Consider the following 14,939-nt stretch of genomic DNA (forward strand, 5'->3'; position numbering starts at 1 on the left):
GTTGATCCTTTCCTCTCCGACCTTTTTGCACATATCTGCACATATGACACTGAAAAACAAATGCATGAAGGTGGAATAAAGGCTAAGGTGCAGGGTGGAAAGAGGCTAAAGATGAGCAAGTCACTCAGGATCAGCAAGATGGATAAAAAGGATAAGAAGTCCTGAGTGTGTTCTCGTTTCCCTGATCTAATGCCCATAACAAGAAGAATTTCAGTCAATATTAGGTTCAAGTTAGGTGGAGTTAAGTCTACCCAGTGTAACCTGATCGGCTGAGAACTTCTAGAAAATTAAGTGAGATAATGTCAGGGTGTTTCAGGTCCACATGTGTGTCTTTCGCCACTATTAAGGTCACTGAATAAGATAACTAAAACACGAGGTGGTCAGTGATCAACACAGAATAAGGTCCTAATTCCCACAAAGTTTTGACTGACTCGATCATAAAAACTGACTCAAACTGACTCAAAAGAAAAACAAAAGAAAGAAACAAGTTAGTAAACGACGAAAACCCTACCCCAGAATTACTTCACACCGTCCCTGGTGTGAAAATAAATCAGAAAGAAGGTGAAAACAAGAATAAACATTTTTTTTTGGTTGAGATACTTACCTGAGTGGAGCGGGCGCTCCATGAAAATTTTGGATGTTCTATCGTTAGATGGTCGCCTGGAACAGCCGCTCTTTTCAGAGGGCAGGTTGTTCCGTTGCTGCCACCTAGAATTTTTGAAGTATCTGTGATTCTTTTTGCCTTTTGACCTGAGACTCAATAAACTAAAACAAAAAATAAGTAAACAAGAACAAAACCAACTTATATTGACACTTACCAGTGGGTTTCCTCCCACCAAGCGCTTGGTTTAAGTCACTAGCTTGACTTGGTGACAGGGATCAGTCGGGTTGATCATGAGGGCTTGTTCCAAAACAAGCTCCACAATCAGACATGTTCAACTTCAGAACTCTGCTCAGCAACCCCTTCACAGCAGCTTCTCCTTTCTCTTTCAGCTCATGTGTGAGAATTATTCTGACTTTAGAGAAAGGTTTAGATGTACCCTTGCACTTTACCTCATACTCAATGGATTTCTCATCACATAAGCGAGGTATCAAAGTCTTTGTAGGATCACCCTTGACCCTTTTCTTCTGGACTTTTTCATTCACCTTTGCATTCCCACTGAGTTTCTAAGTATCAGTGTGAGGATCTCCATCCAGGACTTCTTTGATCTCACTCTTATCTTCAAACTCCTTAGGAACAATTTTCGGTTGTTCTCCACTAACCACTGAGATGCAAGAAGCGTAGCGGATTTGTGATCTGGCTGGGACAGCCTTGTAGATGTTGGAGAAGGAGACTCTCTTATTAGATATGTCGACGACTGCTCCTACTGTAGCTATAAATGACCTTCCAAAGATTAAAGGAATCTCATGATCCTTGCTCATCTCAGCAACCTGAAATTCAGTATGGAGAATACAGTTCCCAACTTGGACAGAAAGGTTGCGAATTGTGCCATAAGGGACTGCCATGGAAGAGTGTGCAAAAGCCAGAGTCACCAGAGAAGGCTCAACATCAACAATGCCCAACTCGTCTACAATCGCTTTTGAGACAAGGTTCACACTAGACCCAGAATCCACAAAGAGCTTCCTTGAATTCCACTCGAGCAATGGAACAAGGAAAAACAAACTTTCCAGGGTCAAACAAGTTAAATTGATTAATTTTCAAAATACATTTGATAATTATTTTTAAAAGATTTTGTTAGAAAGAAATATCCTTTCTGTTTCAAATAAAAATATTTACTACAAAATTAGTTTCTATGTACAATATATTATAGTTTCTCTTTTAAAAATATTTTTTGTTGTTCTTAACAGTATCTCCAAATATCTCTTCTCTATTATGTAGGTCCAATATAATTTAATTCCATATATAAATTTCAAATTTAGAAATAAAACCAGAAATTATGTTGGTAAGTTCCATATATTCACTAAAACTAATAATATAAAATCTGTGTAACTACTTTAATAATGATATAATTTAATTTTAAATAGAATATTATTATATTGAACTAAATATGATAAATTCTATTTTATTTATAGTTATCGTTTATAAATGAAAAAAAAATTCTATTTTATTTTTATATATTTTATAATAATAATAAATCATGTTAAAATAAACTATTATATTGAACTAAATATGATAAATTATATTAAATTCATAAATTTATTTTCATAAATATAAATATTTATGTTAAAAATATAATATGATGACAGAACAGCTTAATATTCACAAACTATATAATACATGTATAAAAAAATTTACATATCTTAAAATTTTGTATATACAATAATATATTATCTAAAATGAATAAACGTAAAAAATATTGTTAAAAGAAAATTTAGCTTTGAAGGACAGTGGGTTAGAATTTAGTATAAATTAAACACAAAACAATTTTCAGATATGTTATTTTATGCATATATTAAATTTTTTAGTAACTAAATACAAACACAATAAGATAAATATATAATAAGAAGCGAAAAATGCATGTAACGATCTTAAACAATTCATTAATTATAACATATAAACTATGAAATTATTGTATTTGAAATACTTATATAAATATTTATATATATGATTAACGTTAAAAATGTATACCACCAATGATCTAAAATAAATATCTATGTATATAAATTGAAAAAATATCCGCGCGGGTGTGCGGGTCAAAATCTAGTTCCTCCATTAAACGATTGTTTTCTCGTTTTTAAATCGTGGTTTTTGTTTATATTGAATTATGTATAATATTTTATCAAATGTATGGTGTTGGTACGTTCATTCCAAAGAAGTTGAACGTTTTGAATTGATGATTGACATCTTCTAAGAGTATGTTATGGTTAAAGATTGATCCAGAGTCTCCATTTTCTGCCAACCTTCCTGATTAATAAAGAAAAGTAAAAAACCTCTTATAACTTTTTGTCAAACAAAACCTCGTATAATTTTTATATCGTCGAATGTTTTGAGTTTATCAACTAAAACATAGGTAAAAGTATACAAGATGATTAAATTAAGGGAAATTTGGCAAAAAGGAACAAAACAACTATACTCTTGTCCCTTAGAATTTAAACCAAAATCATTGTCCCTATAGTATAAACAATAATGAAAATCCAATTTTGCCATTTTCTTTAAAATACAGTTAATAAAATTAACATTTTACTTTAATGAAATAAGAAATATAAAGTAAAAAAAAAAACAGAACTCTATCGTCGTCTCCAACTTCTTTCTCAATCAAAAAGGCGATTTCGTTTTAGCCGTCAGACACCTTCTTTCTCTGGCCCGTCTAAGTTCGTCGGAAAGCTTCAACTCACCGTCACATCTCTTTGTCGTCCTCCTTCTTTTGTCTTTCCTCTTTGAGAACCACCGATTACAATCACTTTGTAATCTCCGCCGATTACAATCGGAGTTGTTCAATCTTCTTAGTTCTTTCTTAGGGTTTCAATTTGGGAGATTTTTAGGTTTGGGTTTCGATTTGTCTTGACTATCTATTTCTGTGTCTATGGGTTTTGATTTTGGTTGCCAATATGTTTTGTTCGTAGGGTTTTGATTTTCGTTGACTATTTGTCTCTGTTGCTGTATCAAGAGTCTTGATTATGACTATCTTGACAATTTGTTCCTGTCTTGAGTCTCTGTTTTTGTACCTGATTAATCTTTTCTCTGGTCTTCACTATAAGGTTTATCTTGTATTTGATTTATCTTGCCGCTGGTCTTGACTATCTTATTTATATTGTCTATGTGTTATAGTCTTGTTATAGTAGCTAATTTATATTGTTAATAATTTCTGTGTTACGATTTTGTTTCTCTTTGTAATGGTTCTTTGAGTTATGAGGCCAATGGAGGAGGAGAGAGCTCGGAGACAGTGGCTGCAGGATGATATGTTGTTGTATAGAGGTTTTATGAAGGTTAAGGAGAGGCGCTGCGCAGTTAAGGAGCGTATCAGTAAAATGAGTCAAGGGTTGTCTTTAAGGTTCTGCGTTTTTGGAACCAAAACCAGAAGGGCAACAAGGTTTAAACCTTTTTCTTGATTCCTCACTTAGCCTATATCCGCACCAGTTTGTTATCTAGGCAAGTTAAAACCTTTGTAGTTATTGTCTGTGTTTATGTAGATAGAAACACACTTGGTATCAGATTGGATTAGCCTTGACTAAAAACCACTACCTATATACTTGTCAGGAGCTTATGATGATGAGGACCTGGAACACTTATCAGTTTTCAGGTGAGGTTACTATGATAGTATAATTTGTTCTGAATTTATCTTTGTTCTTTACAGAGGAGTTGTTGTGTCAGAAGAACATTAGTGGTGGTGTGAAAAAGAATGGTGGTCAAGGCGATGTGGTGGTCGTTGGATTCACGTCTCACAGATTTAGGTTGGATGAAGAAGATCTCTGAGATCCAGTGAGAAGGTGGATTCACGGTTGAAGGGTCGTGATGACTAAGAAGATACACCATCGTTCCAGCTTTCTTATTTGCTCTTCTCGATACAATTTTGAGTCCCCCTGAACTCTGAAAGGCGAGTTGCCCTTTTCTTTTATTATTCTCTTTATTGTTAAGTCATTTATATATGTGCTGAGGCTTGTGTTTTGTGGTTCTGTTTCTAGGTTAGAGGAGATTGGCTTTTATTTCAACATGAGGTACTTTGAAGATACGGTAACAGTTGGTGAATTTGGATGATGTTGAGAAGGTGGTGGCCGTGAGCAAGAGGTGTGGTGGCCATGAAGATGGTTTAGATTTTTTTTTGTTTAGTGTAAACAATTTTTTTTTCTTTAGTTTGATAAACCGTTTTAATTTTGTAAACAATTTTGATTTATAAAAATATTTTAAATTTATTTTTTATTTGTATTTTGGGATTTATTTATTTTTGAATATTTCTTTTAAAAAGACCATATAAATGCTATTATAATGTTTACCCTATAATAACAAACTATTATAAATGCTATCATATAGTAAAACAACAATAGCATGTAAAAACTACATAATAGCATGTAAAAACTACTATAATATACATCAATAGATGTGCGTCCAACAGCAATAGACCAAAGTGTGGAAGAACTAGGAAAAAGAAAATAAATCTCACGATGCACATCCAAAATTGTTGCGGTAACGAAGAAGACTCACATTTTAATTTAAAAAAGAAATAAAAAAAGATTTAAGAGATTTAGGAAATATTTTCTAATCGTTTTTTCCTTAATTTTTGGATCTTGTTTAAAAATCTAGTAGAACTTACATTATACCAATGTTAGAAAAGAGATGAAGTCGTAGATAGGGAATATTGAGTTTATAGATAAAAGAAAACCGCGTAGAATGTATGTTCTGTCAAGACAGATATGAGAATATTTAGTATGTCCTGTAATCTACCAAAAATACAGTACATAGAAGAAATTGTAGATTTGTTATTCTTCCACACTAGATGGATATGTTTTCGGTGTATTGCGCATTCTACGTATGGTAGATCATTGTGTTTTCGGTGTATTGTGCATTTTTCGTATGGTAGATCATTGTGTCTTACCTAGACTGCATTTTCTAAGTCTCTGTAGATGGTAGATCTGGTATTCTAACACTTTTAGCCCATTTTTGAATTTACTATTCCAATTGTTTTTTGAATCCAAAAATATTTTTATATATGCACATGCTTGACTACTTCATATTTTATATTTTTCTTAATTTTTTTGCATTGTAAATATAATGATATGAATTTTTAGTTACAAAAAGGGTAATAAAAGTCCAAAAGTGAAAAAAAATTGATTTTATACTAAGGAGACAATAACATAGATTAGTTGTTCTTTTTTTTCCAAATTTTCCTTAAATTAAACATCTGTTATTTTACTAAGATGAGCCGTAAACTTAGAAAATATATGAGGGTGTTTGATTATAACATGTTGAATTTTTAAAGTTCACTTAATATAAATATCAAGTTGTATTTTAAAATCGTTTTTCAAAATAATGTTTCTTAAGCGAAAATTATTAAATATTAAAACTATTGACATCATCAGTAAAAAAAAAAAGCAAGCAGTTTGTAGTGATAATCCATATTTAGCTTTTGGGGTTAAATTAGGGGTGTTCAATCCGGATATCGGTTCGGTTTCGGTTCGGTTTTTTCGGGTTTTCGGTATTTCGGTTAGTAAAATATAACTACCATTCTAAATCCATATTTACTTCGGTTCGGTTCGGTTTATATACCGTCGGTTTTCGGTTTATTCGGTTTTATACCAAAAAACATAATTCTTTATTTTGGGATCATATTATATGAATTTTAGAGTCTTGTTGTCAACACATTCATTTATTAAAAAATATTATAAGTTTAAATAAAAGAACAAAAATAAAAAATGTTTCTATCATCTAATAAAATAATCAAATCTATAATTAAAATCAAAGCTCAAAATTTTGATAATAAAAATAAAAAACAAAAAATAAAACAGAAGCACGAAGCACAAAAAATAAGTTATTATATTCTTTCATATTTAACGTTCATCAAAGTCATGTTTCTTCTATTAAACACGAAACTCTATTCGTTTATAGATAAAAAAAAATTGTGAAGAATTTCCACTAATTGTTATCATCAAATTTATAATCTTTATTTCAATTTAGTCAATGCTAAATTAAAGCAAAAAGATCAAAAGAAGACTAAGAAAATAAGAAGCATGTTTGCGATGAATTGTTATTTAATTATAGTTCAAGTGTTTTACAAATCAGGACTATTTTACTACTGTAAAAAATATGGTAATAGTTATTAGCAAAAAAATTAACTTATGATTTTCATACGTTGTTATAAAATATATACATATTTACATGTTTCTATTTTTTTATCGGTTTTATTCGGTTTATTCGGTTTTATCGGTTATATACCGAACCATATCCAAATCCTACGGTTTTTTAAAAATCATATCCATTCGGTTTGTATGGTATATACCAAATCTAAACCATATTATCTATTTTGGTTTGGTTTGGTTCGGTACGGTTCGGTTTTGCCATATTGAACAGCCCTAGGTTAAATTAAGCACCAATGATTTATATACAGTACATCAAGAAAGAAAGTAAAAGTATCAAATGATAGAAAAGGAGGAAAGTCGAGAGAAGAAAGCTGGCAGGTATAAAAAAAAGAAGGCGAGTTATAAACGGCTTTTCTTTTTGTTTCGTTTGTCTTTTGTATTTTATACTCAGTACAATATTTACAGCCACTCAATACGATATCTCTAATATATTTGTAGTGTTATGAAAATAAAAGGAAAGTCTGTAATTTTATTAGACAATAAGGACTCTTTTATATAGGGAATTACATAAGTACGAAACTCTAATACAATATGGGTTAGGAAATACAAAGACATAAGAATATGGGCTTCCACCAGACCTTGGTTTATAACACTCCCCCTTGGAACACCATCTCCGAAGTGGTTTGTAATACGCTTTGGATGTTGCCTCATTAAAACCTTACCAGGAAAACCCAATGGGAGAAAACCATGGTGAAGGAAAAAGAGTACAACACGTATTACTCCCTCTGTTGAGTACATCTCTAGATGTCAGTAACGCCTTAGTAATTAGATCAACCAAATCCTCGCTTGAGTGAACTTGGACGGACAAACAACCTGTATCACCAAAATAATTTACCCATTTTCGGGTAGGTTAGTATCAAATGGACCCAAGTCTTTAGTTCCTTGTAGGCAACAAAATATGTATAATCTCGTTCTAGTGCATTTGGGTCGATCATGAGCTATATCTATCTAATAGATTACGGCAAATTATTTATCTAGCCTTGTATGGCTCACCAAATCCGCCAAAACTTATGGCACTTAGACATGGCATTTCGGGACCAAAGATCTCCTCATTTTCTTCATTAGGGTCGAAATTATCTTTTCTAAACTGAGAAACCTTATAATTATGGGACTTGTCAATTCGTAATCTTAGTCCATATCAAACTTCTTGAGCACGTTATTTATGTATGTCATTTGATGCATAAGGATTTTCTTTTCAAGGTACTCAATGTATAATCCAATATATAATCTTGTTTTCCCAAAACCTTTCATGTTGAATTCGAATTCTTTCTTGATGTGTTCTATCTTTTGGGAAATTTCTCCAGAGGTTCCTAGGATATTCAAGTCGTTCACATAAAGATATTCAATATTGTTCTCGAGAACTTAATGTGTTCGGTATTTCGATACCCTCTGGAACTTTCACATAAATTTCGTTATCCAGTGGACCGTATAGATATGTATTTTATTTGCCAGACTTATAAGGAATCGGAATGTCGTTGCATCCACCACATAGGAGTATGTCTCATTTATAATTGATTTCAGGTCTTTGTGAGAACCTTATGCAATTTCGCCATTCTTATTATGTTTTCTCACCAAAGACTTACTTATGTCCAACTGGTTTGACTACATCTCTTCTCTTAAGAGATTTCATATACCACGTCTTATAGCATTATCAATTTCCTTAATAAATTTCTCTAAGTAATTTCTCTGAGTGCACTCTATGATAGACGTTGGTTTCATGATCATCGCTTTTGTCAAGCGCTTTTGTATTCAAATATTATATCATCATCGACGTCGATATTATTTTACCGGTTCCATTTATAATCCAGATATGACATAATGCATTTAGATCTTATTATTTTCAGGTACTTGATCTTTATTCATGGTCATGTCTAAAGTTTCCTTTGGACAACCTTAATTTAGGATCTGCCATTTCAATTTTATGCTCTTCTCATTTTCGAGTAATACATGTATGGAACCGTCTTATCTTAACTAAGTCCAATATCAATTTTATTAGAGCATAACCCGCTGGTATATTTCAGTTTGGGTCATCAAACATGTCTGGCAATTGACTTGTTTAAGTTATGAGAATGATTCATTCTTTGGACTCTTATTCTATATTCATATTTGAGGATCATTATTCATTCTCGAAATCGTTTACCAGCTTATTATTTCTCTCCCTGATGTTGGATATACGGATTTATCTAATCCATGGCTTAGCCTTAATCATATATCTTGTGGCCTTATGTATTCTTATGGAGATTTATATCCAACGTATACACTTAATTCAATTTCAGATCCCATCTTATAACTTTGTGGTGGAACAACTTATTTAAGTTCTCTATATGGGAACATTAATTCTTGACCCTTTATCAAATTCATGGGAGAGTCTCTATTTGTTCTTTGGCTTTATGCGAACAAATTTTGCTGCAACTTATAAGGATTCATAAATCCACCGGTATCACCAATTACTCTTGCAAACTTATTGCAGACTTTGACAAGGATATGTACAACCATATGTCGTCACATATGATGGATGATCAGTCCATCCGTGGGTGATCAAGCCCACGAAATTCCTTGTTTATTTTTGAAATATCATGGTGAATACTCATATTATCAATTCTCTTATTCAAAGGGGCAGCATATCTTAAACCATTCAATAGTATGTCGCATACTTAACCGGAATGGCATGACCGGTTTGCCAATCATTAATCTCCATATAATCTTTCTGTTGTGCAATTTCGTTTTCAGATTTGATTTTGGCCGATTTCTATTTGGGCTATTGTTGTCGTGGATGCTTAACTTATTTTGGGATTTTGGGATTCTCTGATTCTCCCCCTCGAGAAATAACACTTAATGTTCATTTATCTCGTATTGAATCCCAAACTTAGGTAATTTAATATCAAATTTTGTTCTCTTAGACAATAATTTTGAAAACATCATGCATTACATAAATCAAAGTGTGCAACAAATAGTCAGAAATAAATTAAGTCTGATTAGATTAATAGAGATTTAAATTCGGCCAAAATAGATTATTCAAAGACTTTGGCCAAGGAATTTTGGCCAAGGGGATTCGGCCAAGATGATTTTACCAAAATGCTTTGGCCAAGAGATTCTATTAGTTTGACTAGATTTCATATTTGGCCGATAGAAATTTCAATTTGACCAAGCTTTTGCCTTCGGTCAAGGTCTTTTAAAAGATGGCCAAGAGAATTTAGACTTTGCATTTGATCAAGATTTAAGCTAGGCCAAGCTTCTACATTTGGCCAAGGCTTTAAAGATCATGCGATTGTTCATTAGGCCAAACATAAGTTTCGGCCAGGCCAAATCCGAATGGTTCTAGGATTCTTATAGATTTCAGCCAATGAGTAATTTTATGATCAGATTTTAATTTTTAAACAAGTAACCATGTCTTAAAATTTGGCTAAGATTTCATTTAGCCAAAGTTTTGAGAAACGATCCTACAAATGTTCATATGAACATGTATAGTCTTTGTCAAGCCAAATCCAAACAGTTTTAGGATTTGGTAATGTGTTTCGGATTTGCTAGATTTTTCAGCATATGATTCAAGGTTTAAAAACACATATAGGCCATGCAATGTAATCGAATCAAGTTTAGAATATGATGAAATTTTGATCCTACGACCAAGCTTTTAATCATGCGGATATGGTTTCATGCAATCTCTATGTTTTAAAAAAGCAAGACATCATTTTCAATCAAGTAATCAGCTAGAAAATCAGATTTGGATCATGTGAGCATGTGACTGAGCAAATTAAATCTAGGTTCCATGATGCATGCAATCGGATTTTATCTTTAACAATCAATCCATATTTTAATTTCTTAGCATGCGAGCTAGGCGATTAAACAAATCAAATTTTGGGTTTGAAGCATGCGAATCAGATTTGGTTAAGACATATGATTCAGATTTTAAACATATCATGTGATCAAGCAACCAAATCAAATTTCAATCAATAGCATGTGATCAAGGCAATTTCTATTTCTAATAGGATTTAATCATGCGATTTCAATTTCCTAGGTCTAATCGATTTTTAATCAATTAGCATATGAATAATTTCAATCAAATCATGAAATTTTATCCCTAGGTTTCATGTGATCAAATTCTGGAATTCTAATTTAAATTTATTAAGTTTAAAATTTTCAGGAAATTCCAATAAACATGCGATCAGATTTTAGGTTAAATTTCAAATTCTAATTCTAATAGGATTTAGACACAAGAACATGTAATTATTCTTAGTCTAATTATGCAACATCAAACATGTATTTATGCATGAAAAATATCAAGTTATACAAGCATAAAATCGGCCAAGACAAAAACCTTAATAACTTTGTAACAACCTTGTAACAATCTTCCTATTTTTTTTTAAGGGTTCTAGGTTTTAGCATGCAATTTCAGTTTTAATGTTTATGTTTCGATTTCTTACATTAAAACATGTAATTTCTATTAGAGATTAAATCAAAAAATTAGGTTTTATCAATCCTATCAAGTGATTAACAAAATCAGATTTTAAACCTAAACATGCGATTTAATTTTCTATGTCTAGCATGCGATTTTGATTTTAATGTTTAGCATATGATTTGCAAACCTAAAACCTGCAATTTCTATTAACAAACAGATCATACAATCAAGTTTTAATAATCCTAGAATGTGATTAGGTGGCCAAACAAATCAAATTTCAATTAAGCATGCGATTTGAAATTTTATGCCTAGCATGCGATTTCTAATTTTAAAAACATGCAATCAGATTTTCTTAAACAAACAATCATATTTTTAAAGCTTTAAACAGCATGTGAAAACAAGTTTTAGAAAGTTTTCATCAAGGGGGTTTTAATTTTAAAGGTATGCGATTTTTAGGTTTAAGCAAATTTGGTTTTTGATGTTTTGGAATTGTTTTTCAAGCATACCAAGTATGCGATCTGATTATTGACATAATCAGATCTGAAACTATAGTTTTACGTATATGATTCAAGTTTTAGAATTATTAGAATCATATTAGATAGTATAGGTTTATACAATTTTCGGTTTTAAGCATGACATTCGATTTTCATGTCATGCGATTTTAGGTTTAGATTAGTTCTTAGGTTTAAAACTTATGACCATGTTTTACTAAGTTTTAAACATATACTATATGATTTATAAGGATATAAATCGAATTATGTATTCATAGTTGGTTAGGTTTTGATTTCTATGATCACATATTAAGGTATATGTGATCGGTTCTCTCTTGTATGGTTCGAGTTTAATTACATTAAAATCGACCTCTAAGTAATTTTAAAGTTTGAGATAGTTTACCTATGAACTCCTTTTGATCTGAATGGAAAAGAGAGTTTGATCGCACGGACAGCAACTCCTCTCGGCTTGAACTCCTTGTTGATATTAGACTTGCACAGGAGTTGAGTTCGGCTAGAAAATCCTTGTTGGAATCGGATTTGGTTTCCAAATCAAATCGGCGCGCACTGTATCTGTGTGTGAGGGCGCGTCGGTGGTCAGATCGACAAGCGGTTTGCACTGACGGATTCGTCTCGGCGAGGGCTTCGATTTGATATCTTGATCGTTTTCTGGGTTCTCACGGTTTGAGATAACGGCCTTTTTGAAGTTTCGAGGCAGATTCCTTTGCGTTTAGGGTTTGATGATTTTCGGCTGAGTTGAAGAATATTTCGTGGGGGCTTAGGGCTAGAGGTTATCGTGCTGATAACGTGTTATGAAAATAAGGGGAAAGTCTGTAACTTTATTAGACAATAAGAAGCCCTTTATATAGGAAATTACATAAGTATAAAACTCTAATACAATATGGGCTAGGAAATACAAAGACATAAGAATATGGACATTCGAATATGGGCTTCCACCAGACCTTGGTCTAACATGTAGTTTATTATTATTTTTTTATTAGTACGATATTTTTTTATATATCTATTATATTTGTAGTTTATTATTCATTAATAAGGAACTATTATATATTTAGATGGTGAAGCATATATATAGATATAGCTTTGTTTAATTAAAACCAGTGAAATGTAGATCCTGGTTAAAACTTCTACCAGTTATAGCTAAAGAATAAGTAATAGCATCTTGTCATCTTGGTATGTAGGAATCTTGAAGTTGCGAAATCATTGTTGAAGTGCATTTATCTCTTTTAGTTCGGTTGATATGACTAGCCTAGCTTTAGGATCTCCAGTCGTGGCTATTAAATCCTTGCGTCCATTCTAAAATGTAAACATGTAGAATGAGAAAACATGTTTTGCATATCCCAATCAAATGCTTCAAGCTCAGAGTACAATGAAGATTATTTTCTTCTTTGATTTCTTGTACCCATTAATTTGATCTGTCATGTCTTATCTTTCCAAATTCATCTACATCCGCCAAATTGCGCTATAGAAATCCAAGCCATTCACCGGACATACCTTTTCAAGCCAATGGACATATCCATGTAATTAAAAACAAATTCGTTGTATTCGACCAGAATATTTCAAGTTCAAGTTGTATTTATTGAACCAGCATATGCAAGTTTAATAGTTAACGTCATCGTGTTATTTTTTGAGGCTTAATTTTTTATTTATATTACATGTACGTAGTAATAAAACAAGAAAATATATTTTATTGGCAACTGATATTATTTGTGATTCATCTTGAAATGAAAGTAAAATAAAAGAGGGGAAGCGTAGGTAGGTTTGATTAAGTTCATGAAAAGAGCGGCTTAGCTTGTGAACTCCTAAAAACTCATATCTATAATGGTTCGGAAGATACAAAATAATAAGAGAGGTGTTACACATGTGTTTTTACATGACTCCTTTTCAGTATTGTGGTCCTTGCTCGCCTTTAGTTTACGGAAAGAAAGAAATACAGTCTTTTTCCGACAAGAAATTCAGTAATTTGGAAATGAACCAATTCATTATGGGCCATGCATGGTTGAATAAGTTATTCTCAGTTGGAATATCACTGTTCGAATTCTTAGATTGTAAATTCAGCTATGGTTAGAGCAGATAAAATTAATATTTTAAGAAAACTACTATTTATTTAAATTAAAATGTTTTGAAAATGTTAAAGAATTTATAACTGACAAATATAAGAAAGGTTCTAAGAAATATCTCAAAAACAAATTGTAACAATGAACTCTTCTACGTTTCTCTATATATTTTTGTAATTATTGAGATACTTTATAAGTATTTTGTATAGAGATATTCTTAGTTACCCTTGATACTTTTTCTTCTTCTTTTTTTTTCTTAAAGTTACCCTTGATACTTGAAATCAAATTTTATTCAAAGTTCAAATATTTAGACGTATATGAACAAAAACAATTGAAAATTTTTGCAGGTCCTCGAGTAAAAATATAACTGTAGAATGTAAAACCCATTACCTATTAATCTTTATTATTAATAAAATTATACATTTTAGATGAAACTATACATAACTGTTTTCCGTATGTTTTTTTTATTTATAGCAATCTTTTAAAAAAAAAAAAAATACTGTAATGTCAGCTTCAAAGATATATAGAGGAGGAAACTAGAATAGAAACCTACTCTGTTCTTTATAATATTTTTGAATTAAGGCCATATATATAGAACACTAAAAGGTTAATCATAAAATAGTACAAAAAGAGAAAATTTCCTAAAATAACATTCCTAAAATAACATTTATTAAACAAGAAAAAGAAAACTAAATCACTTTAAACTATAATTCTTATGCTTAAATTCTGATCACTAAACCCTAAACTCAAATATAAAATATGTATTTATTGTATAATCTATAATTATATGTTCTTAAAATAATTTAGTTTTCTAATATGTCTAAATAATCTTATAGTTAAAAAGGAGTATACTTGTATTTTTACTTTTTAATGAATGTTATTTTGAGATTTTTTTTTCTTTTTGTGCTATTTTAGAACTAAAACATATGAGGGTATTTCTCTATAATTTTTAATTTCTTAAATTATTATTTTGGTTATTTTTCTGACAAAATATAATGTGTCGTTAGTTACTGCAATAGAAACAAATTATAACGAAAATACATTTGAAAAGCAATAATGCCCCCTTGCTAAACCTTGTGTACACATATAGACATGTGAGATCACTTTTTTCTTTTGAAAAAGGATGTGAGATCACTTTTGACTTTTCTATATAAGGCATCTCATTTCTTCAATTAATACACAAAG

The 14,939-nt window shown here is 31.2% G+C and overlaps 1 long non-coding RNA gene across 2 annotated transcripts; it reads left to right on the top strand.

The window, feature by feature from the left end:
* The first annotated feature begins 2,340 nt into the window (after positions 1-2,340).
* LOC125580703 lies at positions 2,341-4,534 on the top strand. Of its 2 annotated transcripts, XR_007318447.1 has the most exons (3): positions 3,210-4,031; positions 4,199-4,241; positions 4,313-4,534. It is a non-coding gene; the product is annotated as an uncharacterized LOC125580703 (long non-coding RNA). The 2 variants fall into 2 exon arrangements; XR_007318446.1 differs by having other exon boundaries at positions 2,341-4,031; positions 4,199-4,332.
* The last annotated feature ends 10,405 nt before the right edge of the window (positions 4,535-14,939 follow it).

This window comes from Brassica napus, chromosome C1, assembly GCF_020379485.1.
Source record: "Brassica napus cultivar Da-Ae chromosome C1, Da-Ae, whole genome shotgun sequence".
NCBI classification, from domain to species: Eukaryota; Viridiplantae; Streptophyta; class Magnoliopsida; order Brassicales; family Brassicaceae; genus Brassica; species Brassica napus.